Source organism: Sander lucioperca, chromosome 12 (assembly GCF_008315115.2).
Source record: "Sander lucioperca isolate FBNREF2018 chromosome 12, SLUC_FBN_1.2, whole genome shotgun sequence".
In the NCBI taxonomy this organism is placed as follows: domain Eukaryota; kingdom Metazoa; phylum Chordata; class Actinopteri; order Perciformes; family Percidae; genus Sander; species Sander lucioperca.
In genome coordinates, this window is record NC_050184.1 from 20,685,353 (window position 1) to 20,713,211 (window position 27,859).

Below are 27,859 nucleotides of genomic sequence, written 5' to 3' on the forward strand. Positions count from 1 at the left end.
TAATATTTGTAATATTGATGTTTTTGTCTAACGTTGTATTTGAGGATGTAAACAATGAAGATATTAATAATAATAAAATACAGTTTCATGTATTTGTCTCATGTATTGTGTGTTCGGCCGGCCGGCGGGCGGCGGCAATCTGAAATGGAATGAAGCCCATTCACGGCAGACAGCAGAAACACAGGAGTCGAACAAGTCCTCCCACCCACCCCGGAAGAACTACAAGTGCACAAGCTTTGTAACAGGTTCTGGGACCCGTCTATAGTGGGAGTTGTAGTTTTTAAATATATTGGTATATTTCTCATAATTAGAAGTTGGCAGTGTAGAATTTTGGATACACTCTGGGGTTTTTTGGGATATTTTAAAAATCTAATCATTGAATAGGTGAAAATAGCTTATTACCATATTTGACAGTGCTTACAGTGGGTAAACTTTGGTGACCATATCTACATGACAGCTGAGGTCCAGAGCTTTCTATAACAGGTGGTCTTATATGTGTAGCACCTTCAGTTGCTAAATGACAAGTCTTCAAAGATGTACTGGGTTCAAGGGTCAGAGGTCAGTATTTCAAAGCAGGAGTAATGTATCCTCTTCAGACTGACATATGTTACTCTCCATGGTTGAGAAGTTTCCAACGATGTCTTTGCTATAGTCCTACGACAACGTTTTAATTTTACATATCATAGAGACCACTTTGCAGGTGATACTTTATTGTCCCCAGAGGGATATCTGCCTTGAGTTCAAATGCTTCACACATAACACTTGACATATTGTTTTATCATACAGCTGACATATACTTACAATAAAACACACATTACCAGCCACAATCTATTGCTCATCTTTCACAAACAGTGACAAGACCTACACACAACCCTATATGCATTATATCATGAAGCTATTCCACAATCAGCCTTAAGCAACATTATTTAAAGTTTTAATTGAGGTAGGTCCCAATTAGGCCTATAGTTTAGACATATTTAGTTTACATGGGGGTGCCAGCAGAGGATAAGAGCTACTTGGCATGGAGAATAAAGATAGATCAGACCAAATTCTCTGTGCTTGCCTGGAGAGACTGGTTTCTATTCCTCTCCACAACCTTCATGACAGTCACCTGACAACCAAACTTTAAATGAGATGTTTTTAGATATTGTCATGCTTTCTGACATATGAATATGCTCTGTAATGCAGCCTTGTATAACATAAACCCTCTGATTCACCGTGTCTGCTCTAAATGATAACACACACTTTGAACACGGGCCTTCCAGCCAGGTGTTGTCCACATGAACACCAAGGTGCCTATAGGAGCAGAGCCGATTAATTGGTTCATCATTTATGACCTCTGATACCCTCTGACCCATGTCACAACCAACTCCTCAGTTTGTGAAAAAAATGCCAAAACACATGTTGTATATGTACCCAAACAAAGCTACATCTCTGTGAACAAAAACCTCAGCAACAATCTGCTTATCCTTTTAATTTCCTGAAATGCTTCCTAAAACTAGTCCCTTCTTAATTTTGAAGGCTATATGGCTACAAGCTGTAACCACGGTGATTGATATGAGGATCATCTTCTGAATATAATAATTAATATGTTAGGCCTACCATAAATTGATATTTCAAAAAAGTCAGTTATTTGCTCATTTTGTGTTTCTCTGTTTTGTGCACCATCCAATATTACCAGGTTCATATTGTGGAATCTGTTCTGTATGTCTGAATGATAAATGGTGCTAATAAAAAATTGAACTAAAAAAAAAGTCATTTATTTAAAACAACTAATAATGCAGTGTGATGTTAAATCAAAGTAAATCCCACACATACATATGCTCATGTTTTTTTTTTCCTTTAGTCTTTGCTATTAACATTCATCAACCACAAAATTAGAAAATTGCGTTTTTAAATAACGATGCATGGAAAATAAAATAAAAAATGCTTCTCTTTGTAAGTAGTTTCTTTTTTGTTTTTAACAACAGAACAAGTCAAAACAAATGCAAATAAGTCAAACATAAGCATAAAACACTATTTTTTCATTATTGGTATATTTATTGTACAAATTCTCACATAGGCTACAACGTGCAGCATACTTTCACAGATGCCGTGCGGTAATTACTACGTCACTTCCGGAGTCTTCAGCTGATTGTTTTAAACGTTATTAAGGTGTATATAACTTACTAGAACAAAACAGAGCAACGTGTTGTTGCTGGTGACTAAACCACTGATTATATATATGTACATTGAAGCGATACTGGCGTTAAAGATCCGCTGATCATTGTCTGATTCTCTGAAATGAATGCCCGCATTGCATTGTGGGAAATCGGCTTTGCATGCGCCCAGCTCGGATCATATCGTGTTCTGTCTTAAAGCATACTGTAATATTTCACCGGTAATAAGACCAAAATAATATTATTAAAAGAAAGAAATGCATAATATATAAATATATGTTGCTAGATGTAGCGTTATAGTTTTAAAAATATCAATAAACAACAAAGCAATCCAGCTTCCCTGGCCGAAATAGACTGAAATAATAACATTAAAAGAAATACAAATAAACCATGATAAGATCTGGTGAATGCATGTTGATTAAAACAGCGGTTATTGGGCTAAAAATACCAATAAGAGCAAAGCTATAGCTTCTCTACGGCAGCCCAACTGGCAGAAAGAAACGTGCTCTGATCAGGGAATCTGTGCGTAGACCACGGATGATGCCTGTCATTGACTTACATAGGCATCGGATCCGTGGGCACGTCACGGAATTTTCGGCGATTCCGTGAAACTGCCACAGATTTTGAGTTAAGGGGTCGTGTTCATTTCACGGAATTCTGTGAGATCAGGTTGGGTTTAGAGCAAAGTCCCATGTCGAGCAGAAAAGGGAGCCTAATTACAAGATAACATGCCACTGCTTTCTGAACAGCCACAAGTTGGTGGCGATCAGAAGGTTCATTGTGTGAGCAAAATTTAAATCTGAAATATTCACAGATGCTAGCCACAAGAAGAATCCAGTAGGTAGTTGTAGATAAGGGGTGCAGATGCTCCACCGCCCGATCACTACTGCATCGTCCATCTTTATATACAGTCTATATGGTTCAGAGCTCATGTCCCATAACAGTGGGCTGCCTGATCAACTCACTCAAGAGGCTGCAGAGAGAGAAAGAAAATAAGAAACAGGTAGGCTAAATTAAGTTTGTTTTCGCAATGCACCAGATGTGACATTTTCAGTTATTAAGAAATAACCACAGCTAAGAAAAGTCTGAGTCATTATTTTAAAGCATATGGGAAGAGGTGACATTTAACCTACACAAACACGTACCCACACACAGACACACTTACATGTTACTGTGTTCACATAACATGAAAGGCAAAACTGTAAAACTCCACCGGTTACGGCCTTCTGCCCAGAGACGGGACGCTATACATTTTGTAGTTTGGGTTTAAAACTGTTTCCTGCCACCATCTTAATTTGGCCGGCAGGGTGAAGCAAATGGAAACTAACAAACTTGCAGGCGTAGAGACCCGTCAACGTTGGCTTATAGATCCGTGAAAAGGGAACGATTGTACACATTAATGTCTGTTTACAGGTCTTTGGAAGTAATACTGTGTATGTGAAAAAAAGCTTTTTGTGGTTTAAAAAATTACCTCAAGTGACATCAGGTGAGGGTACATCAGTTGTTTAAAAACTTTGTGGGTAATGCAGGCCCCAGGTTTTGACAAGGAACAAGAATGAGGGGAATAAAAAAGATGCAATCTTAGCTGCAACAATCTTTTAGACTGTCCATTGTGATTCCTGTGTGAGAGCTGATACAGCTCTGAAAGCTTTGTTCGCTCGGTAAAGAAGCAGATTTGGAAATCTGGAAGATGTAATACTACATGCTTTTCTACACAAGTATTGGAATGTTTCATAGTAAGTTTATATCTCACAAACTTTATTTTGTTCTTTACACTTTGCCTCTGCAATTCTTCACAGTCACAGCTCAGACAATTGAGTCACTCTGATAGCCAGATGGAAAGATGTATCATCCAACCCACAAAAACAAACTTGTACTGTAATTATTGATTACTGTAAAATGACTCCCTTGTGGCATAGCTACATCAGATGGAGGAAAAAACCAAAGATGAAGGCAGGCTTGTGCTGCTCACGTGTCAGGTGTGATGGAGGGAGGCTGGCATCGTGAGACAGAGCACCACAAAGAGACAAAGAAAGGTTAGAACTCAGAGGAACTCTGGGATTTGTCCAGTGGGTTGTTCACATGGTTCTTTGAGCCAAAACAGAGATGCCCACAAGGATTATATCAACTGGACTCCTCCCTGTTACAGATAAAGGAAATCAGAAATTCAAACGAGCAAGAGGGAAGATACATCAATACAACATACACAAAGTGTTGGTGGCAGCAGACAACAGATACACAGAACAGTCCAGTGAGAACCAAGAACGGCTTTCTTATCTATGACTCCATAAGAAGCTAATATGAAGCTTCAGCCGTCTGAGTCAAGTGCCTACCATCCATCACTCTTTTTAAATTCCCAGACAGACGGTACTTCCTTGCTGAGAAGTCCAACCCTAACCAGCCTGACAAGAACATTGATAGTGTTTCAACAAAACCCTGGATTAAATTAAATTAGGGTTTCGCTGTTCAGTGCCAACAATTCAAAATGAGTTCCTTCTACAATGTCGCTACTACACTGTTGTTTACATTTGGGAAAGATCATGGTAATGGCTAATAAACTATGGCTAAAATATGGTTACGATAACCAGTATGGAAAGATTGTGGTTACAGTTAACAAAAAGCTAACATTAGTTATTGGTTTGTGATGGGACACAAACTCCCGTCTGTATTTTTATGATATATGAAATGAAACGTTCTCGATATAGACTACCTACAGCCTTACTGTCTGTCGCTCTATATAAAGTCTAAATAAAGGCATTTTGGCACTGGGCGGAAATTGCATGGAGCAGAATCGTCCAATATGAACATAATACCTATATGTTACTGGGACACAACACCAGCAGTAAACCTCTACATGACTGCCAGGACGAGAATATATGTCCACTTGAGTGAGACAGCTGGAGCCTCAATTTAAGTTTCAGCTAAACATTCAGAGCCTGGAGGAACAATAACAGCAACCACAATTTGTCTTGTGGGTGCTGTGTTATGACAGTTTTGACAAAATCCAAACCTATCCATTAAACTTTTATTGCCGTTTCATCAATGGATTCTAGCTCATCTATACAGCAAAGTCAGCAGCTGTTTTGCATTTTCTCTCCATCTTTCTCTTCCCCCACTATCAGTGGAAATGAGCCGTCCTTGTGTAACATTAGAGGATCCTGTTCACTGTAAAATGAGCTGAACGTCGTACTCTGGCATCAGGAACTTTTTGATGCTTGGCAACGCAAATTCCGGGTAAAACACAGTTTAAACCAGGTCACTCGTTTAAAAAAGAAATCAAGGGATACAACACGAGCAGTAAATTACAGAGGACCCCTCTCACCCCCTCCATCACTCTTTCCAGTTACTTCCATCAGGCAGATGGTGTTGGAGCCATTTTGCAGATTTGCCTTATTTCATTTATAATCATGCTTAGACATCATGCATTTTCACTCCCATCTCTTAAAATACGGACATTTGGTCAGGTGCCTTTGCCGTTGTTATTGACGCTAAAAGTCTCCTTTAGCGTCATATCAAACCACACTTTATCTAAATACGCTGGGTAAAGGTGCATTTAGGTGACACGCGGGACAAGAACGGGACAGTTAGATTTAGGAAAATAAGAATGGGACATGGGGGTTAAGGAAAAGAAGAAAGCGACAGTTGGGTTTAGGAAATGTCACCAACCACCCTCCCTACGAATTTTGGGCGTAGCTGCTGTTCTGCCCAGTGTGTTCTAAACACATACTGAAGGTATTTTTGCATGGTATCTGACGCTTACACAAACGTCCGTATTTTACAGTTCGGAGTGAGAACGGGTTGGTATTTTTCCGTTGTGTATCATGATGATAATCAATGGGAATGTCTTGTGTTTACATTTTGTTATTTCGCTCATCATTGCTATTGTGATAATTGATATGATGAGAAATCTGATAGGATGATATGATCTGAAGGCGTGGTGACACCTTTGATTTAGGGCAGGTGAACAGGTGTTCAGGTGCAGCGGAAGAGCAAACCATTTTCAACCGCATAAACACACTATCCGCATAAAGACTTGCTATAGAAAACTTTTGTTTGGTGTTTATTGATTTATGTATGCATTTTGCCCTTTAATAAACGGCTGAACTGTGACACTAACAGCAACAGAATGTGCGTTGACTTACCGACCGCTCCGTACAGACGGTACAAAACATCTTTCATCCCTTCTGCAATAACTACTCTAAATAACATGAAATAGACACTGCAAAACTGCTGTGTTGTATGTTTTCAATGTGTGTTTGTTTCAAATGTGTGCTGTTAATGAGCCTTGTCGAAGGAAATTTCTGTCACTGCTTGGGACAGACAATAAAGCTATCTGTCTATTTTTTTATATGAAAATCATTAAGATAAACAATCATTTGGTCTAAATGGATGCGTCAAGTTGTTTCATTCAAGCTTTGATTTGTTCTCACACAGGCTCTGGTTAACCAACAAAAGCAGTACATCCATGCATTCTTCACACATTGTAAATACAGTACACAATGAATGGGTGCACATACACCAACCATATATGCACCTACACATCATCACACAGATACACGCTGTGTATGCTTTGAGATTTGCTCAACACTCTTCTTAGGTTTTTAAGTTGGGTTGACTTTTTAGAAAAGGAGAAGAAAAAACGACAGTATTGTTGATGGAGCAGCCGTAAATCATTGTTTAAATGGAGTTAACAGCAGATGGAAAGTAAAAGCGGCAGACAGCTGTTCAATCCACCTCTTTTTTTGTAAACAAAAACAAACGATAAAAGCCACGAAGGAAAAGCCATCAAGCAGCATTAATTGAGGGTTTCGTGTTTGTCGAGGAAATTCCTCACTCAGTGTCTTTTTGCTTTCTGTTTTTCTGGTGTGCTCAAGCACTTTTCCTGACAGCGCTGCGAGCTCTGTGTGTTTTTTAGTCATCAGTGCTGTCAGAGAGCAGTAGAGATTTTTTTTTTTTTTTTATTTCGGCAGCAGAGATACAGGGATGCAGGTGTAATTTTTGGCTTATACAATAACAAGAACCAAGAGCAGGGATTTCTACGAGCAACTGTTAAGTGCTACGTGCAACAAAACAAGGTGGACCACAGGGAGAGAGAACCATCATGCTAAATAAAATATCACATTCATTATTAATTTCACTTATTATCATTTTAAACAAATTGTAGCCATACAATTACAATACACATTTTCTATGGGCTCAGTCTGCCACTTTTTAGAAAAACAATTCCAGTGCTGGTCCCATGGTATAAGAATTTTGCATAGTCACCATAGAAACATTCATTGGTCATGTGACAAGGGCTGGGAAGATTGGCAGAACAGGCAACCAAGTAGTCTGATCCAATGGAAATCACAGTTGTCAGATTGACAGCACTCTAGCCCGATGAATTGGGAGGGGGGCAGTGCCACCCTGTACCCCCCTTCTAGCTCCGCCCCTGCACAGAGCAGCCCGGAGACAGAGAGAAGAGAGGATGGCAGGCTGAAGCTGTGTTTACAGGGAGCAGGGGGGTTTGAGGGAAAAAGTGCTGCTTGGAAGGATTTTTGTATGGAAATAAGGGTTTTGTTTCCATAACAACACACCAATCCATGTTACACATTTTGGGACATCATCAGGCCTTATCTTCAGTTCTGAGATCTGAAAATGCCATCATTCCTTGAAGCAACAAAACACACACATTGCGGAATCTAAGGTGTCGGACATTTTGTCCCAACAGGCATTGGAACAAACAGGCTCAAGGGAATCTCTCTCTGCATAGACAATGTTAGGTGAACCATAGTTGGAGCATTTCCAAGGCCTGTTGAATCATCAGTGCAAACCCTGAGCAACTGTGTGAGCAAATATCGGGGTGTTTGATAAAAAGTGATAAGGACAAAGGACCTTCCTCCACAGCGCTGTGGAGGAGGGTCTGGCTAGTCCACAGAGCATTCCAGTATGGGAGAAAAACGTGCTCTGGTTTATTGGCATTTCTTTAAACCATTCACAATCGTCTTGGACAGCGCTATGCACCGGACGGAGCAACGGTGCCTCTGCAAAATAGCCTCGGGAAGGAACTTGTTTTGGTGGAACGTGTACGTTCAAAAGTTGTTTTAGTCGTGCAACAGAACAAACTCAGATTGGACAGATATTCTAGCTAGCTGTCTGGATTTACCCTGCAGAGATCTGAGGAGCAGTTAACCATAGTCCTCATAAATCCACCAGATGATGTTCAGCCGAGGAACGAGGAGTCGAGGAGCTATCAATTAAGGGCCATGAGATGCAGCCATAGGCTACGGTCGAATAGTCCTTGGTTTTGTCCAAAATCACCCACTCATTCACTACTCCCTATATAGGGAGTTTGGCAAAAAAAAAAAAAAACTTTCGGACACTACTCAGGGCATGTTTTTGGCGCCGTTATTTACGGCAATGCTGTCGCACGATTAAAACGTGTCAGATCAACGTTGGATGGTGGAACATCCATAATAAATACCGACATGCATTTTTGCGATAAATACATATTATGCTGAGCGTATTTTCCCAACTTAAATACTTGCCGTTGAGGTTGATGCGTTGTTCTGCTCATGTGCACACATCATTTTCCTGCCATCATAAGGAAAAAACAAATACTTGCATCAATAATAATTCCCAATAAAATTCTTTATGACAGCTTTTATAGCTCTTTGGAAATTGCACCCCATGTCTTTCCCTGATTTGTGCCGTAATAGCGTAACACATTCAATTCACAAAATGTATTAGGCTACATAAACTGGTAAAACAAACTTTTTCCTTGCATGTTTACAACAGTTGAAGTCACGCTACTTTCTCTCCTCTCGTCCGTTTTTCTTTTTCCTTCAGCGCAATGCATGATGGGATATAGGGCTTGGTTGTTAAGTGGCAGCCATGCTTAGCTTGAATTTTATACAAACATATCAATTGGGATTCATGTGGATTATAAATATGAGTGGACAGGAGGGTGAGCGTTGGCAACCAATAATAACAAAAAGACTTTAATAAAGATAACTTGCATCTTTTATCCAAGAAACAGTGGTCAACTTTTTAAAGATGTCCCTGTTTGATTTAGTCTAATCTGTTAGTGTTTAAACACCATTTTTGAAACATCGCCTCTAAAGTACAGCTCTGGAGGAGTGTTTTGACATGCACGTTGTGCTTTTGTAATTAAAAATGACATGTAAAGTGTCTAACTATGACAGCGCTCTGAATGGCTTTTGAGTTTTTGTGCAGTCTTTCTCAGCGCTTCAGTGTAGTGGGTGTTAGGACAAAATACAAATCAGGGAGACACTGGGTGTCAACAAGGGACATTTTACATCTTTTTCAAGTTTGTCATATTGATTCATGTACATGAATAAAAATATATAAAGTGTGAAGACAGACATTTAAATCGACAAAACCAAGCTCTACGACAACAACTAAAAATCCGGGACAAAAAGGTGAGAGGTGACATAGCTCAGCTTAGTCTATGTCCATGACTTTCCACCTCCGGGAGTGTTGGAAATCTAAACTCTGGTGGATTTCTGAGGACTATGGTTAACTGCTCCTCAGATCTATGCAGGGTAAATCCAGACAGCTAGCTAGACTGTCCAATCTGAGTTTTCTGTTGCACGACTTAAACAACTTACCGAACGTACAAATGTTCCACCAAAACAAGTTCCTTCCCGAGGCTATTTTGCAGAGGCACCGTGGCTCTGTCCAGTGCTTAGCGCCAGCCATCCCAGAATACTTAGCCAGAGACTAAGCTCAGCTAGACGTAATAAGAATTTCAAGTTGCCTCGTGACCGATCCGTTTTTGATTTTGAATATGGTGACGGAAGAGCTAAGGAGTGAGGACGAGAGGAGGAATGGAAGGAATCACAGAAAGAGAAGGGCAACAGAAGACCAATGTAAAGTAAAAGTTGCACTGTAGATGATGTAGACCCCCCCCCCCCATGGCAATTATCGGGTTATTTGGTTTTTTTCAACCTCTATTTTCCTATGTTTTTGTATCTAAGTGACTGATGGGAACAACAATCTTTGACATTGGTCCAGTATTAAGCGAGATCGCTGCAGTCGGCAGTCAGCTAAACAAGCTACAATGTAAGTTAATAGGGCAATTGTGTAGCTTGTATTTACCTTCACAAAAGTGCCACTGACAGACTGACAGAGATTATTATTCTACGTGTCTGGCAACATTATGGAAAGGATTTCTAAGGAGTTCGACCTTTCTGTTAAAGAGTAAGATCCTTTTTTAAACATAAAAACATCCGCAAATATGTTCGCTAAAGCCACTAGACTCCATGTAAATAAACAGTAATTTTAGCATCGTAAAATGCACTTCATTTAAAGTCGACAGAAACAAAATACAACTATGAAAAGGCGTTTTGGTTCTTTTTTTCAATTTTCCAACAATCACAACTTGAGTTTTGGATGAAATAAACACATAGTTTACAGATTTACATGTGAAAATATGTTGGCTCTTTACGTGCTAAAAGTGTTTTTTTTTTAAAATGGAGTCCAGTGGGTTTAGCGATTGTGATTTCTGTGCTGTTTATGGTTAAACAAAGAAGATCTTACTCTTTAACAAAAAGGCCTATCTCTGTAGGGATCCTTTCCATAATGTTGTCAGACACTTAAAATAATAATCTGAGACTGTCAGTGACAAAATACAGCACCATTTAAGGGCTGTATAGACCAATTTGTTCACAATAACTAACAACCGGGTAGAAAACTCCTGTGTCCCCATACATACTATTTAACGGTGCTGAGCAAACAGGGGCGAAGAACAACTGGATATACTCTCATTTCCCAACCCGTTCTCATTCCAAACTCGTAAAATAAGGACGTTTGGACAGTGGCTGTCAGCGTCTGATGCGACGAAAAAGGCGTCTTTCAGCGCGTTTGTGTAACGCATCGGGGAGAGCAGCAGTTAGATAGGATTTAGCGAGTAGTATGTAAGGGCGAATTTCTGCGTAAGGAGGTTGGTTGGGGTGGTGGATGGGTCAAACACAGGACTTTCACCCAGGAGAGCGGGGTTCGTGTCCTGCTTGTCACGCTTGCAATAGTCATTTTTTTCTTTCGTCCCGCGTGTCACAGAACCGTACGCCCACCCACGACCCTTTCCTAAACCCAACCATCCCGTTCTTCCCTCGTGTATCGGAACCGTACGGCCACCCACGACCCTTTCCTAAACCCAACCGTCCCGTAGTTCCCGCATGTCACGGAACCGTAAGCCCAACCACAACCTTTTCGTTAACATAACTGTGTCAAAAGGGACAGCAATAGTCCCGACCAAGCGTGTTTACTTAAAGCGCTAAAGGAGAATTTTAGCGTCAATAAGAACGACAACGGCACCTGACCAAACATCCATATTTTACGAGATGAATGTGAGAACGTGTTGCATCTCCATCTAAAATGCACGTTTGATGTCAGCACTTAGACTGACGTTAGCTTGGACAACTAATGTACCTATTGGTCCACAGACTAAAGAAAATGACACCACCCAAACTAGCAGTCAGCCCGACCGGCGGTGACATATTGCTGTTCCTAACGCTAGATTTGATTTATCAGAGCAAAGAAACACAGGACAGAAAATAAGCACTGCAACAGAAATAAACAAGTTTGCTGATTTCACATATCTCCACAATTTAAATCCATGGCCATTTGTCTATCTGGAAATGATCTGGAGTTAGCGCAACCTCACCGTGATTCAGTCTATACTGATTGACTCCTGTATGTTGTCAAAAGCAATCTGAATGTTGCTGGAGGTTGTTTTTTTTTTCATTTGAATCCCCGGATGGAAAAATGTACAACAAAGTGGATTTTGCTGCAAAGGAAGTAGACAGTACTGTATCCTGTATTAGAGAAATAGAGGGAACATTATTGAAGGTACAACTTGTTTTATTTTCTCAATGGTTTGCTCATTATCAGAAAATATTCCATAAATGTTGATACATTGTTTATATGCGTGTCAGTAAGGCTTTTGGTGTGTGTGTTCTTGTGTATGTTTTCGCTGTTCTATGGTGTTAAAAGAAAGAAGAGTATTCCTAAAGTAAGACCTTTTATGTAGGGCTGAACGATTTTGGAAAATAATCTAATTGCGATTTTTTTTCACCAATATTGCAATTGCGATTTAATACGCGATTATTTTTTAAGCTGTTTGTCTTCTGTATTATTCAACAAAGACAAGCAATAAATCATTGTATAGTATGAACAACACAAGATTAGATATATTAAACAAACTGTTCTTTCCTGGAGGCCAGGCCTGTATGTGATGATTAAATTAGGTGATGCATGAATTTATATGAATGACATATTTTATTTAACTACTTCAATCACAGTAGTATTTGTAGCACTGACCAAGCCTGGTGTAAACATTCATATGAAAGTCAGAAACAAATCACACAAACTAAAGTGCAGATTGCAGAAATATAAAAACAAATATGTGGCTTTACCACACTTAGTAGTATTTAGATTATTATTTACTGTAATAAACATATGTAAACATGTGGATTGCACTTTTTAAACACTGTCACTGAACTTTACTAGACAGTTAAATAGTAAAAAAAAAAAAAAAATATATATATATATATATATATATATATATATATATATATATATATATATAACTGATCTCCAGTCAGTAACAAAACAAAAATGCAGAAAATAAAAGGAGAGAAATATCTGCCTGTACCTCTTTGAAAATATTTAGGTAACTCAAAGTTAAATGTAATCACTGTCTGAACATTATAAATATTATATATATAAATATTAATCATAATTATCTCTAGTCAGTAAGAGCAACACACAACGCAGACTAAAGTGCCGTGAGTATGGCACTACCAGCCATAGTGATCCTGATCACACAGGCAGCAATTTCTCACCATTAGTAACTCCCGCTCCGATCCAGCTCCGGTCAGTGTACTTCATACTCTCATCAAATCTATCACCAAATCCGCCTTTATTCATTTTAAAAACATCTCCAGACTCCGGCCATCACTCTCTTACTCCGTAGCAGAAACCCTCATATGGTTTCATGAAAGGCGCTATATAAATAAGTTATTATTATTATTATTATTATTATTATTATTATTATTATTATTATTATTACTGTGTGGTTCTCAGTAGCTCACAGGTTTTTTTGCTAGGAAAACCAGCATATCCACTTTTGATGGTTTATATGACAAGCGAGTGCAAGTCACTATATTCCCTCTGGTGTAGCCGTGAACCCAGGCTTGGTGACCGTACTAAGGGGCATCATGTCTTTGGCGATAAACTCCGTTACTGCTTGAGTAATTTCCTCGTTCCGTTTTAAAGTACGTTCATATGGAGTTAATGTTATGCTTTCAAACATTTTGGTGAGTGATGCCTGTCGGGTGGTATTTTGCTTACTTGACAAACTGGTGTTCAGCATTTTAGTCATGCAACTGTCGTAGATGGCTTTGTGTTTTTTTTTTTTGTAAGTGCTGATACAGGTTTGTAGTGTTACCCCGTGAGGTAGCAACGTTAGCAAGACAGGTTTTGCACAATACCTGAAGATGCACATCATCTTCTTTTTTTAAACCAAAATAGTCCCACACAAGTGACATACTGTTCCTATTTGGGACTAAAGTTTCTGTCGAGCCTGAGGCCATTGTACAACAGGTCAAGTTACGGCGTAGCGTTAGCGTACCAAGTTGATGCTTTCTCTGTGGAGTGCAGACTGTTTTGCTCTCGCGAGTCACGTGACCAAATCGCAGCCTTTGCGATTTGGAACTCGTGTTTTAACATATCGCGATATTATTACAAATGCGATTAATAGTTCAGCCCTACTTTTATCTTGGCCTAAGATCCCCTTAGCTTTGCAAGTAGTTGCAAGTTTACACTCAGCTCGTCTGGAATCTTTGGTCTGGACTGGGCTTTAGTCTCCACCTCAACGTAAATGTGACAGAGTGAATGAGAAAATGTTCATCTGGGCAGGCTATCACAAATTGGCTTAAAATTTTCAATAAAGTTATCAACTCAATTGCTTCAGCAAAGAGGACAACACAATATATTATACAATAAAAATACATCAACACATTACAATAGAAGCATGAGAGTATGTAGGATTGGGCATCGTTTAGATTTTAACTCTGAACTTTAATTCTGATTCCGGTTCTTCCTTTTGATTATGGTTCTTATCGATTCTCGATTCGGATTATTTGAGGGGTGGAGTTGAAAATGTATGTTGTAGTATGGTGGTCGCTACGGAAACGGAAACTTGCGCGTATTAAACTTGGGACCAGTGATTGGATTTGAAAACCAAATAAAACGATTCCAATGAAAAAACTATTTCCATTGGAATCGTAATTTTTGAAATGATTCCAAGTTGGAACCGGTTCTCGATGGCCAATCCTAATGTAAAGGCAGGGGCGAAGGATGAGGTAGTATGATTACTCATGATTGTAAGTTTTAACTTTAGGCCATTTCTTAAAGGAAACAAATATCATGCTCGGTTTCAGGTTCATACTTCTGTTTGGGGTTTTAACATGTTAATTTTCAAAATCCATTCAAACTCATTTTTCCTCATCATTGCTGGTGTCCATTGCTTGGTTATTTTCAAACCTTCAATTCCATGGTTAACATGATAATCCATTCGGCACGTTTAATGGTGACGGAGCGAGCCAAATGTCTCTCTGAATAGACAGAAACATCAAACATTTATACTTTAGCTCAGAAACATGAAGCTGAAGTAACCAATTATGCACAGATGGTCTGAGTGTGTGTGTGTGTGTGTGTGTGTGTGTGTGTGTGGAGGTGTAGGTCGAGCCTTGGGGTGTTATTTTGGGTTTAATGGTTAAAATAGATTGAAGCAGATGGGAACAGACGCAAAAATAGAGAGGGGTCAATAAACAGATGCCGCAGTATCTGATATCCTCTCAGTGTGTGTGTGTGTGTGTGTGTGTGTGTGTGTGTGTGTGTGTGTGTGGGTGTGTGTGTGTGTGTGTGATCTTGTTTAACTATATTCGTGGGGTCCAAAAACCGGGAGTCCAGTATACTTGTGGGGTCCGGACAGCTTTGTGGGGCCAAAATGCTGGACCCCACAACTTTAAAGGGCTGTTTTAGGGTTAAGACTTAGTTTTAGGATTAGGGTTAGAATTAGGTTATGGTTAGGGTTAGGGTAAGGGTTAAGGTTAGGCATTTAGTTGTGATGGTTAAGGTTAGGGTAAGGGGCTAAGGAATGCATTATGCCAATGACGGGTCCCCACAAAGATAATGAAACGCACTGTGTGTGTGTGTGTGTGTGTGTGTGTGTGTGTGTGTGTGATCAGCGTTCCCTGAGAGCCATTATGACCCTGCTGATGAAATCATATTTATTGATTAGTTCCTTTCATCCATCACACAGGTTTATCTGCGACATCACAGTGTGTAGAATATTGCTTCAGGACACAGCCGTGTCACTGATTGGCGATACACTTTCAGGTGAAGGTAAAAAAAAAGTAAAAGAAATCAAATAAAGAAGGGTACGGGGTATGCACTTATTCGTTGTCTTTACAAAAGTTAGAAGAGAAGTTCGACATCAATCTCTCACAGCTGTGGGTTACGCCCATAGTAATTAGACTAAAACTAATACTAACAACTTTTCAAGCATAAGCACAACGGGATTTACATGATACAAATGAAAGTAGACATAACAAAAATTGGGTACATGAGAGCACATCTGTCATGACCTGGCTCAAAGGTATGACAAAATGTGGAGAACACACGTTTGCTCAATTAAATCAAATTTATTTAAATAAACAAAAGTAAACGTGCTATAGAGCTTAGATCGGCCCAAAAAATCAAGCCCGAACCTACCCGAGCCCGAGCACGTTGCGTCCGAGACCGGCCCGGCCCGACACATTAACTGTAATTATGAGCCCGAGCCCGATTTAAACCCGACACTTTTTTAATACGTGGGCCGTTATAACTGACGTTCTCAACTACAATTCAGAGTTGTTTGAACTGCAGAAATCTGTTGAGAATAATGCAACAAGGACGAACCCTGTAAACTGCGCTGTTTGTTTATTCAGAATGGAACGGATTGCAAATGGATCTGAATGAAGAAACGTAAAAAAAAGAAACAATGATGAACAACATATTGTTGTCACTGCCCACGACTTGTTTAAACTGCTTCCATACCTCCGACTTTCCTCCACACTTGCTCAAAGGTAATTCTTCTGTTTTTCTTTTTTTCTTTACATCTTCACGCTCCATGTTGCACTTAAGATACACAATACAGCACAGCAGGCCCGATGTGATGCGTGCGAGAGGAGGAGACTCCGCGCATGAAGTGCTGCATTTTGTAACTGCAGCCTAAATTTTGTACACATTTGTTATTTTTCTATATCTTATATATACATATTTATAATAGTTCTGATTATGGCTTTCTCCCCACCCAATTAGGCTAAATAGGTAATGGATAAAAAAAAAAAAAAAAATGCTTGATCAAGGGTCCGGCCCGGCCCAACGATAGTGGCGGAAATAACGGCCGGAGCCCGACCCGAGGTCGTGTCGGGGTCGGACTCGGGCTTGGGCCGAGAATCTAAACTCTAACGTGCTATCAGTTTATCAGTAATGTGTGTAGTGTATGGATGTGTGTAGGTGTAGCAATGTTAGAACGGAAAAGTAACTCAACCCAAAGTCCAAACAAACCAAGCAACCTTAAGGAGGCAGAGAGGAAGAGACATGGACATGTGAGCAATCAGTTCATCCAGGTGTCAATCATCAGTCCTTATTAGCCAATCCCCAGATCCCAGCAACCAAAGGGACTTAATAGGTCTTGAGGCCTAGGAGCCGTCACAACAGCACTGAGCCCATTCCTAAAACACTGCAAGTGTAAAACAAATGACGTACCAGCAGTTATTTATTTGACCATAATGTACATTTTATAAGCAGTTGATTGACTTTAGGCACCCGTTTAACTAAAAGGACTGCGATGACCCAACTGTACACCAGCTTCCCCAGCAGCGTACAGCAGGCGGACAATGTCTGGCAGAAGAGACATGCTTCACATCTCTGTTACACCTCGATCTCACCTGCTGGAGGGTGGGGGGAGGGGATGGAGGAGAGAGAGAGAGAGAGAGAGAGAGAGAGAGAGAGAGATAGATATATAGAAATAGATTTATATAATTAATATAAATCATCCTAATATTGTGTTAATGTTCATATATTGTGTTTTGTCTGAATATTTGGACAAATTGTATGTTGATGCTTCTGCAACATTGTTATTGAAACTTTCATGCAATAAATCCATAGAGAGAGAGAGAGAGAGAGAAAAAGACAGAGAGAGAGATGGCTGTAATGTCATATCTTCTAGTCCTTGACCCTGTGATCTGAATCCTCTGGATCCTACAGCTGAATTGATGGTGGGTGTGTGTGTGTGTGTGTGTGTGTGTGTGTGTGTGTGTGTGTGTGTTTGTCCATCTGTTCCTGATCTATGTTCTGGAATTAAACTGAAAGTATTTTATTGGCATAAACAATATTCTTCACATTGCCAACAGTCAAAAAAAGGATCTGATCAAAACAAAAACAAAACAGTGAACTGACTGTTTCCTCTATCTGCAAGGTTTTATGTTTGTACCTATGTCTGCCTTGGTGTGTGTGTGTGTGTGTGTGTGTGTGTGCGTGCGTGTGTGGCTAATGACCGTGCCTTCCTCTTTCCTAATGACCATGGTGAATTATGAGGCAATTTATTCTGCTCTGCAAATGAATCCCTCGTACTGAGAACAGAGGGTGTGTGCGTGTGTGTGTGTGTGTGTGTGTGTGTGTGTGTGTGTGTGTAATAGGCACCAAATATAGCCAGTTGTCACATGACTTCTCTGTCTGTATGATACAGACACACACTCTCATTTGCATATTTTCAGGAAATGTCCTCCCTGTAGCTCCTGTTTCTGTCTGGCTTCCTTTCTACCGTCTTCCCGTTGTCTCTCTTTTTCTATTTTTTCATTTCAGTTCACTTTATTGGAGTTAATGTTCAAATGAACAGCTTCATCCATATATTGCCAGTATATGGATACATTACACTGAGCATAATTGACACTGTGTGGTGTCAATTGTTAAAAAAAAACACCCCACAGCTCATAGGATAGATAGATTAGCTGTATTGGTAATGTTCTTTTTACCTTGCACGGTGGCTGGTGTCTCGCAATATATATAGAATTGTGGGATAACATATCACGAAAATCCATCTTGTCAAGTTCCAACCTAACACCAGAAACACACCGCGTGCCGAAGCGCCGCTAACAGCCGCGAATAGCCGCGAATAGCCGTGAAACGCCGTGAAACGCCGTGAAACGCCGTGAAACGCCGTGAAACGGAGCTGTCGTTTCGAATCACTGCAGCGATTGTTTCGGCGTCTTCTATGTTTCTCCTGTGAGTCGCGAACGAAGGTGTCAAACCAGGCAGGTAATCACATACAGGAAGGCCACAGTGCAACTGGATACCTTTAATAAATATAAATAAACCAAATTTCAAAATAAAATGTGTTGACTTCTCAGCTTTGTCTACAGCGAGACACACGATCAGGCACACAGAGAGAGAGAGACTGAAAGAACGGACACACACACACACACACACACACACACACACACACTGCACTGCTGTATTCACAGCTGTAACCTTACTGCTTAATATTTACTGCTGTTTCTCTCTTACACACACACTGCACTGCTAACATTACATTCACAGCTAACTGCTAACCTCATACTCACTTCTCTCTCTCTTTCTCTCTCTCTACTCACTGGCTTACATTATACACACACAGGCTATATGCACTGAGTTATTCCTCAAAGGAGTTTGCTACTTGTTGTGTAGCCTAACACATTTTGGTTTAAAAATTATTCCCAGTTGCTCAGACCGGGCATGTGCCCATGGGCGGCGTTACATATAAACAGCTAGCAGTATCGTTGGTCCTGGAGCTTAACGATACTTTGGTACTGACCTACTGAATCTACAGCAGATTCCATGACACTTGAGAAAAGTACCTGCCCATAAGACTGTTTAAAGCTCCACTACAAAACAATGATATGAGAACAGAGCTGGAGCTTACCCTCTGTAAGCTTTTGGCTATATTGCGCGTTATGCACGGGAACATTAAACTAATTTCCAATATCTGAATGAAATCCTGAGAGTCTTGCTAAAGTTGGGGAGCTCCCGTCGTCTCAATCGTTTGGTGTAAGGTGGTCACAAAACTCAGTCCCAGTCAGTCTTTTTCCCGTCTGGACGTCCAGACAAAATCAACGTGTTTAATATTATCCTAAGTTTTAAGTCTTGGTAGTGAAGTTAAATCATGTGAACGTTGTCAACAACCAATTGGTGCACTCCCTCCAGCCCCAAACAGGAAGCAGCAAACGGCTAGAGCCGGTGGTGTTTATGGTTGCTAAGCTAAATGCTAAAGAGGGAATGTTGCCGATGTTCCACCCTTCTTAAGCATGTCATCCAATGGGAGTTTTACCGGCGGATAAACACAGACTAGAGCCATGCGCGGGACTGTTTTCTTCATCCCGCTCCCGCCGAATTTCTGACCATTACCGACCGCACCTGCACACATTTGTCACAACGAACAAAGTCCAGTTCCTTTCCATCTTTGTCACAAACAATTGAGAAACTTCTCCAAATGTCAGACTTGCCTTGCTTTGTTTTTGTGTTGTAAAGACCTCGTTTGAGGGTCTTTTCCACGTCATTTATTGACTCCATCCTGTCGCTAGGCTACATCCTGATCCTTTATAGCTGCCCGCTCCCGCCCGCAGCAAAGTTTGGGATTGGGTCCGCGGGACCCAATCCCAATACAGCCCTCTAACACAGACCTCCGGGTACTGGAGACATTCATCTGCATGTACAGCAGAACAGGAAATCAGCAAACTTTTCCTTAAGTTACCAGCTAACACTAGCGGTAGCTAGCTAGCTTGGTTACATTTTCCAAAACAAATCTAGTTGTAGTATTGCCATTTGTGACCCTGCAAGATCTCCAGTCTTTACATATGATGACAGTATTTAACGTTAGATGTGAGGTGGTTGTCTTTAGATATGAGATGGTGTCAGACTTTAGTCTTTTCAAAGTCTGCTCAAAGTCTTCTAGTGTATGGTAGGCATAAGTCTCTTTTAGTGTTTTCTGTTATGGATTCTCCAAACTTTTCTTAATGGCACACAAAACCTGTGATGACCTCTGATACAGCAGAAATGTTCATTTTAATAATGTAAGATATACATATATAAGCATTTTATTGCATTTATAAGTACATTTTTTGTTCATATTATACTTACCTGAGATGCAGCAACAACAGAGTACCTATATATTGTGGTTGGTTAAGCAATGTATTGCACATTCCTAAATACATTTTTGTTATATAATACTTACCTGAGATACAGTACCTGTGGAGAAAAAACAGGAGAAAAAAGAGTTTTACTCACCTGACACATTCACAAGGTTGATTAAGCAATTTATTGCATATTTCTGAATACATTTTTGTTATATAATACTTACCTGAGATACAGTACCTGTGGAGAAAAAAAGAGTTTTACTCACCTGACACATTCACAAGGTGGATTAAGCAGTTTGTTGCATATTGTTTGATATATACTCATTCTTGTCGGTGGGTGAGGGGGCTTTGATGAAGGACGGGGAGTCCAGGGTGTTTTGGCTATGCTGTCAGTAGTGAGTGCATTTAAGGTCCCGGTGCAATTCGTAAGTCACCGGGACCCCTTTATTTAATCCCTAAATTGCTTGTATCAGCCTGATGAATGTCACCTGTTCAGCTGCGTGTGTGAGAAAGTTTCATGCAAGATGGCATACAGGATGAATGTCAACCCGTTCTCACTCTCAACTAGTCAAATACTGACACTTGGTCAGTGTCTCTCAGCGTCAGATACCGACGCAAAAATCTCCCTTTAGTGTCTTTATGGAACGCACCGGGTGGACCAGCAGCTTGATCGCGGCACTGTAAGATGATGTAGTATTAAGAAAGACAAGCGAGTAGTATGAACGACTGAAAACCCGCCTGAGGAGTAAGGTTGGGGTGGTGGATGGGACTTTCACCCAGGAGACCAGGATTAATTTCCCGTTCCTATCCTGCGTGTCACTGAAACGTACATTTTATAACCCCACCCACCATCTTTTCCTAACCCTAACAGACCCGTTCTTATGCCGTAAGTGGCCGTAAAAGTGGTGCAAAGAGGCCTGACCAAGCGTGTCTAATTATGACGCTAAAGGAGACTGTTAACGTCAATAACTAACGTCAAAGGCACCTGACCAAGCGTCACTTTTTAAAGCGATGGGAGTGAGAATGTGTTGAATGTCCGCACATTCCAGGTGTTCACTGAAACATTGACATGTTGAATTAACATGTATGTAGTTGGGGGGGATTTGACGAGTGCAGAAAAGAATGTGAAACTGAATGTGTGAGTGTCTTTTCCTGGTGATGTGTGAGTGGGAACAAACAATAAAAAATAAAAAAAGTTGATTTGCTGTTGATTAATTAGCGTTGTTCCTGTCAAATAAACAAATCAATGAAATGAGCGTGTCTGTGGGACCTGCAGAGTTTTAAAGGTCATCTTAGGGACTTGTTCCTGTATTGAAATGTCCCGAAAGCCTCTATTTAATCAGACACCTGCTGGTCCTCAGTGTGGGTGCAGTCACTAAGAATTAAACTATATCTCTGATACTAATGAGGAGCCAGATGGGATGAGAAATACAGTGATGGTTTATATTCATCTTACTTTGCCTTTTTTGTCTCATTTTGCTCTTGTACACGATATGTGTTAACATATGGTCTGAAATCATGTCATTTGATTGAATTCAAAGTGAAGACATTATCTTAAATTGTTCCCTTTTTCATAATAACATCTGTCTGTCCCTTTTTGATCCCCCGTCTTGGTCTCTCCAACATGTCTTCAGTAAAGAGAGGGGTAATATCCCATAATTGGCCAAATCTCTTTGAACCTCTCTCTGCCTCTGCTCTCTCACCATATGTTTATCTCTGGCTGGTTTAACAGTGTAATATAATGAGAATGGGTTCATTATCTAAATCTGTGCAGAAGTGGATTTCCAACTGTAGATTTTACTTTAAGTGGTTCCACCCAGTCAAGCGGTGTAAGAGAGCTGACACACCAACCCGATTATCGGCCGTCGGACAGTCTGGCGAGGTCGGTGACTCGAGTCTGCTCGGTGTGTTCCGTGCCGTCGTCCGTCGGAGGAGCTGTCGGCCTTCATTTTGGCCGACATGTATGTCATGGTTGTAAAAAAACAGTGGATATCTGTACATCTTTGCCAAGCGCAAACCAGTACAGAAGGCATCAATAAATTATTGGGGAGGGTCATGCCTCTTTTCCCAATCATTTTGGATGGTCATAGAAAAATGTATTGCCGGCAAAAGGAGGGTCAAGTCTATTTTGACTAAAGATCTCAAAACTCCTCCGCTAGCCCCTTAAATAAATAACGAACAGTCCCTTAATGAAAACTGTGTGCGACGGACATCTGTGGGACGAAACAAGTGCTTCATTTGAATAAAATAGCTTTACATTTGACCTACACAGTTTATCTTTCTGTTTGACAGCATGAATACTGTTCTATGTCAAATTTTCTGAATGGAACAGATGAATAAGTATCAGAACAGATTATGGAGCACAAAGTAAGAAGACATCAGCATTTGGCCAGCAACAGGTGTTTCACCAGGTAGACGTGACTGAGCAACATGTGGTTTGGCAGAGAAATATCTTTTCTTCACATAGGCAATAGATTGGACTCGGCTGGAAGGCTGATTCGTCATGCACACGCACATACGTGCACACACACACGCACACACAAAGAGCAAACACTCATACACACACACACACACACACACACACACACACAGAACACGGCCGTGGCGGGGTTAAAGGCGTGTGCAATCATGCCTGCTCTGGGCCCGTGTGAGCCATTTCCATTAACGAGGGCCTGACATGGTGAAATGGAGCCAGACCATTTACCATCATCACGACTAATCTGTGTTCTGCCCGGCCCGGACATGGCACCGCTCCTACCCCTGATCGCGCCTCTTACCGGCAGGCTTCTGCTCTCTCTCTTGATTTGAACCATGGACAGGCTGATTTGTGACCAGGGAGCGCTTCATTTGCATTACAGCAAGGGCTGCTGTGGGGTTTGATGGTGAATGAATGCAAGGAATTAAATGTGGAAATATGGTGATTTATGTGATTTATACGAGCAGGGAAAACTCCATCTGCTGATGAGGACCAAAAGGTCAGAAACACCAGACTAGTAAATTAGTGTATGAAACTTCCAGGCTCTGACTTGTACTTGTACACTTTTTGACTGAAAGTAAACTTTTTGTGCGTGTTGCAATAGCTTAATTTTCATGATGTGGACATTTTACATTTTGAGGAAAAACAATAATTATAATGATTTAAATTAATTTGATATATTGACTAGCCCTACCTCAAGGTCAGGCGAATCAACTGCCTTGCTACCATTAGCCTTGGTAGCTTTTTTTCAATTAACAAAAGTTGTGGGTGATAAAAAGGTAATAGGATGGGATGGATGGTTAGCCATCAAACAGTCTGACTGTGTCTGTCAATGTTGGCTTCTTGTAACCATAAGCACAATGTCAGTCCTTCCTCCTGTAGAAAGATTTTATTAACAAAATGTGTGTGTTGTGTTTGTTGCAAAAGAGCGGTGTGCAGTCATTGAGGAACTGGTCAAGGAAATGTCTCTGACGCATAGAAGGTTAAGCTTAAGCCTTTAACAATAGTTTAAAGTGCCCATATTATGAAAAAAATCACTTTTTCTGGGATTTGGGGTGTTATGTTGTGTCTCTGGTGCTTCCACACACATACAAACTCTGAAAAAAATCCATCCATGCTGTTTAGAGTGAGATACAGTTTCTGAATGTGTCCTGCCTTCAGTCTCTGGGTGAGCTGTTCAAAATCGACACGGCTTGTGACGTCACAAGCCGAAACAAGCAGGCTAACCGCAACCATTAGCTCGTAGCGTTAGCGTTAATGCTAATGCTAACGCTAGCATGCTACCTCGTCCTCAATAGCAAAGCACTGCTACAACACACACAAGTTCACCATAATCTACGAAAGAACTACTTACATGTGCGCCCTCATTTAGAAGTCTCCCAGCTAATCCTGCCTTGTAACTGACCAAAGTTGTAGAAACAGCCTTTCTTTTACTGTCTATGGAGCTAGCTAGCTGACATGATCTACATCTGAGCTACTGCGCATGTGCAGTGCAATCAAAGATAGTACAGAAGAAGAAGAAGAAAAGAGGTCTCACTCTGTAGCTAAAACAGAGACCAGCTGAAAAGAGGATCTGCAGCAGTGAGAGAGAGCGGTGCGGTACAACAAAAATATGGTGTTTTTTGAAAATTAAACCATGTAAACCTATTCTGGTACAACCTTAAAATACAATTATGAACCTGAAAATGAGCATAATATGGCTGCTTTAAGCCTTTTATGGCATAAGAGTGCATTGTGTACCAGACAGATAAGCAGAAAAACAGGAAAGACAGTTAAAGTTAAGAGAACAGAGGCCCCGACCTTGGTGTGTCTCTTTGTGAAGATAAGACACCCCCTGTGAGGATAGGATAAAAGCTTGAGGGAGAGAATAGATCGGCGCTCATTTCAGAGGACAACTTGGTGGACTGGGCTCTGACTTTATGTCTGTCGCTAGGGAAACTTAGTCTCTGTTTGTGAACCCACAGCTGTGTTGTAACTCTTATGCTGGACTCAGTAAACTTTGCTTAACTGAACTCTTCTTCTCAGATTGATCCTTGCGTTCTGGTAAACTTAAGTCCGATGAAAGAAGGCTTGGGAATTAATTAATTTGAGTCAGATTTGACAGGCCTTAGGGCCTTATTTCGGACAAATTCCCACACTCCACAGCACTGGGAGGAAGGTCTGGCTAGTCCACACAGCATGGGAGAAAAACTGCTCTGGTTTATTGGCATTTCTTTAAACCAATCACAATCGTCTTGGGCGGTGCTAAGCGCCGGACGGAGCCACGGTGCCGCTGCTAAATAGCCTCGGGAAGGAACTTGTTTTGGTGGAACATGTATACGTTCAAAAGTAGTTTTACCGGAGTTTAGAACGCCAACACAAAGAAAGAGGAAGATAAAGAGTGAAATCCAGCAGAATTTCCTTCGGCAACAGAGCAATCCCGGAAGTGTGGAACATCGTGGATGTAGACTATACATCACATGAAACTCGATCTTGCCGGGCTTCAAGTAATGTGTTTGTGTCCGAACAGCAGCGGTCCGGACCAATCAGTGTCCAGTGAGGAACTACTGGCAGCTACGGGCTTGGTTTAGGTGTGTGTGATGGCCGCGACTGTGTGTTCAAAACAACAGTGGCGGACATGAGACAGATAGTTCACCCAACCATCTGGAGCGTCAGGTTAGAATATTTTCCCACACCCCGCATCGAAACTAGATGCAGCGTTTTTCTGTTGCATTTGTTCAGGGTTTGTGTGATTTTCATTTTGCATCGTCTCTGTATTTGCAACGTGTTTGTGTTTTTGCTTGACTTGTGTGTATTTGCAGCATGTTTGCTAAATGCTGCGCATGTGTTGTCAACTTAATGAAGATGTTTTCTTAATTTGCTTGTGTTTTTGTCACAACAAGTGGGAGGAAGGAGAAGTGAACAGGTGGGGGAAGGAGAGACGGAGAAAGATGAAATGGAGAGAGAGCACGAATGGACTGGTATGTGCAGGGTCACACTCCTTAATTTGGTACTTCTTGTTTTGAGTGTCGGGTGGGGTGGGGGGGGTGCTGCTCAGCAGAAAGAGAAAGGAACAAGGAATAGAATAGAGGAGGAAGGACAGTAAGATCATATGGTTTAAGACATTTTCAATGTGATTTAGAATGGAAAAGAAGATTAGAATTTGAAATGAAAGAAAAAAGAACAATGGGTTTGCATCAGGGGCGTAAATTTCATCTAACAGTTGGGGGGGGATTGAGCGCCCAGATAGCTCAGATGGTAGAGCGGGCGCCCATATGTAGAGGTTTACTCCTCGTCGCAGCGGGCCTGGGTTTGATTCCAACCTGCGGCCCTTTGCTGTGTGTTGTTCCCTCTCTCTCTCCCCTTTCATGTCTTCAGCTGGTCTGTTGATTAAAGGCCTAGAATGCCCAAAAAATAATCTTTGAAAAAAAAAACATTTGGGGGGACAATAAACAAGGGTATGCTATAGCAGGAGCAGAGTGCGGCATTTTTTCCATTGTTCGTAGTTTATGTTATTGTCCAAGGCACCTGCACAGGAGAATTTGTTTGGATGTGCGAGCTGTTCCTACAAAAAGGGACAATAAACATAAAATCTCTCAAGAGCATTTCCTGAAGGGGACACAAACAATACAGCCAACTTGTACAGTTGTTCCTCTACAGCGCTGCAGAGGAAGGTCTGGCTAGTCCACACAGCATTCCGGGATGGGAGAAAAATGTGCTCTGGTTTGGACAGATGGTCTAGCTAGCTGTATGGATTTACCCTGCAGAGATCTGAGGAGCTGTTAACCATAGTCCTCATAAATCCACCGGAGGTTAGGACGTCAAGACAAAGAAAGAGGAAGGTAACGGACATCCGGCCGAAAATGAGGGACATCTGGCAGAATTTTAGACGGCAACGGATCAATCCCCTAAATGAATTGTCGTCAATATAGACTAGGATCTGCTCCGTAGAATATTAGCAAAAGGAGCTGCAAAGTTTCTCACACAGATGAGTTAAAGACTTTCATTTGCAAGTGGAGAAGGCATTTTGGCCATGTGAAGTAGCTTGGTGCAGACAGTTTGCAAATTCCGAATTGTTTACTTTCTCTCAGTAAATGGGATAAAAGAAAAAGAGGAATTTTGGTGGAATAAATGGAAAAGATGGAGATTAAGTAAGAATAACATGGTGGAATAGGGATGGAGAGATAAAGATAGACGGAAAGAGGAAAAGGTGAAGTAGAAAACAAAACGTGTTTGTTTATGTATGCACCATTCACTAAGGCAAATTCCACATAAGTGTAACTTATTATGGCAATAAACCCTTTTGTGATTCTGATTCTGTGGAATGGCAGGAGGAAGGAAAAACAATAAGTGAGGAAAAGGTTTAAAAGGAGGAGAAGAAATGAAGATGGAGAGAGAGAGAGATTACATTTGAGGAGACAGGAGGCAGAGGTGGGGAAACATGGAGGGAGAGAGGGCGGAGGGAAGGACTGGATAAAGATGTGAGAGGACAGAGAGGTGATGAATGGAGACTCAACCTGTGTCCCTTCAGGAGAGGGAATTGATGATTCACAGTCCTGCAGGGTTTAGCTGAAGAGGATGAAAAATGAGGTGGGTGAAAAGTGGAGAGGCAGACTTTCTGATAGACTGTTACAGCAAAGGCCAGACTGAGACAACAGCGTTGGACATTTGTTGGACATTTGTTCAAAAGCTGAAATGGACCTATATTATCTCTGCTGTAGTGTGTCCTTACCCCCATCTGATATATAAATATATATTCAGTCTCTCATTGGCAGCAAAGTCATGCATTGAAAATGTTACTTAAGTAAAAGTATGTCAGTATCATCAGAAAAAAAGTAAAAGTACGTAATGCTGAAAAATCCTCACATTTTAGAAACTGGAAACGATAAAGCATTGAAAGCTTCAAAAAGGGGTCAAAACATTCTGTGTTTAATGGTTTAATCATCATGTCTGCTGTACTTGTAGGCCGTTATATTGTTGGCTAGTTTAATTTAGGTGCCCTGCCATACGTATTTCATTAC

At 40.8% G+C, this 27,859-nt stretch overlaps 1 protein-coding gene and 1 long non-coding RNA gene across 2 annotated transcripts in view; both read left to right on the forward strand.

Moving 5' to 3' along the window:
• Nucleotides 1-27,859, forward strand: part of oprl1 (opiate receptor-like 1) — a 135,889-nt gene that overhangs the window by 27,579 nt on the left and 80,451 nt on the right. The window lies entirely within an intron of this gene.
• On the forward strand, nt 1,201-9,223 carry LOC118496530. Its single transcript, XR_004899096.1, has 3 exons — nt 1,201-1,376; nt 2,183-2,188; nt 9,214-9,223. It is a non-coding gene; the product is annotated as an uncharacterized LOC118496530 (long non-coding RNA).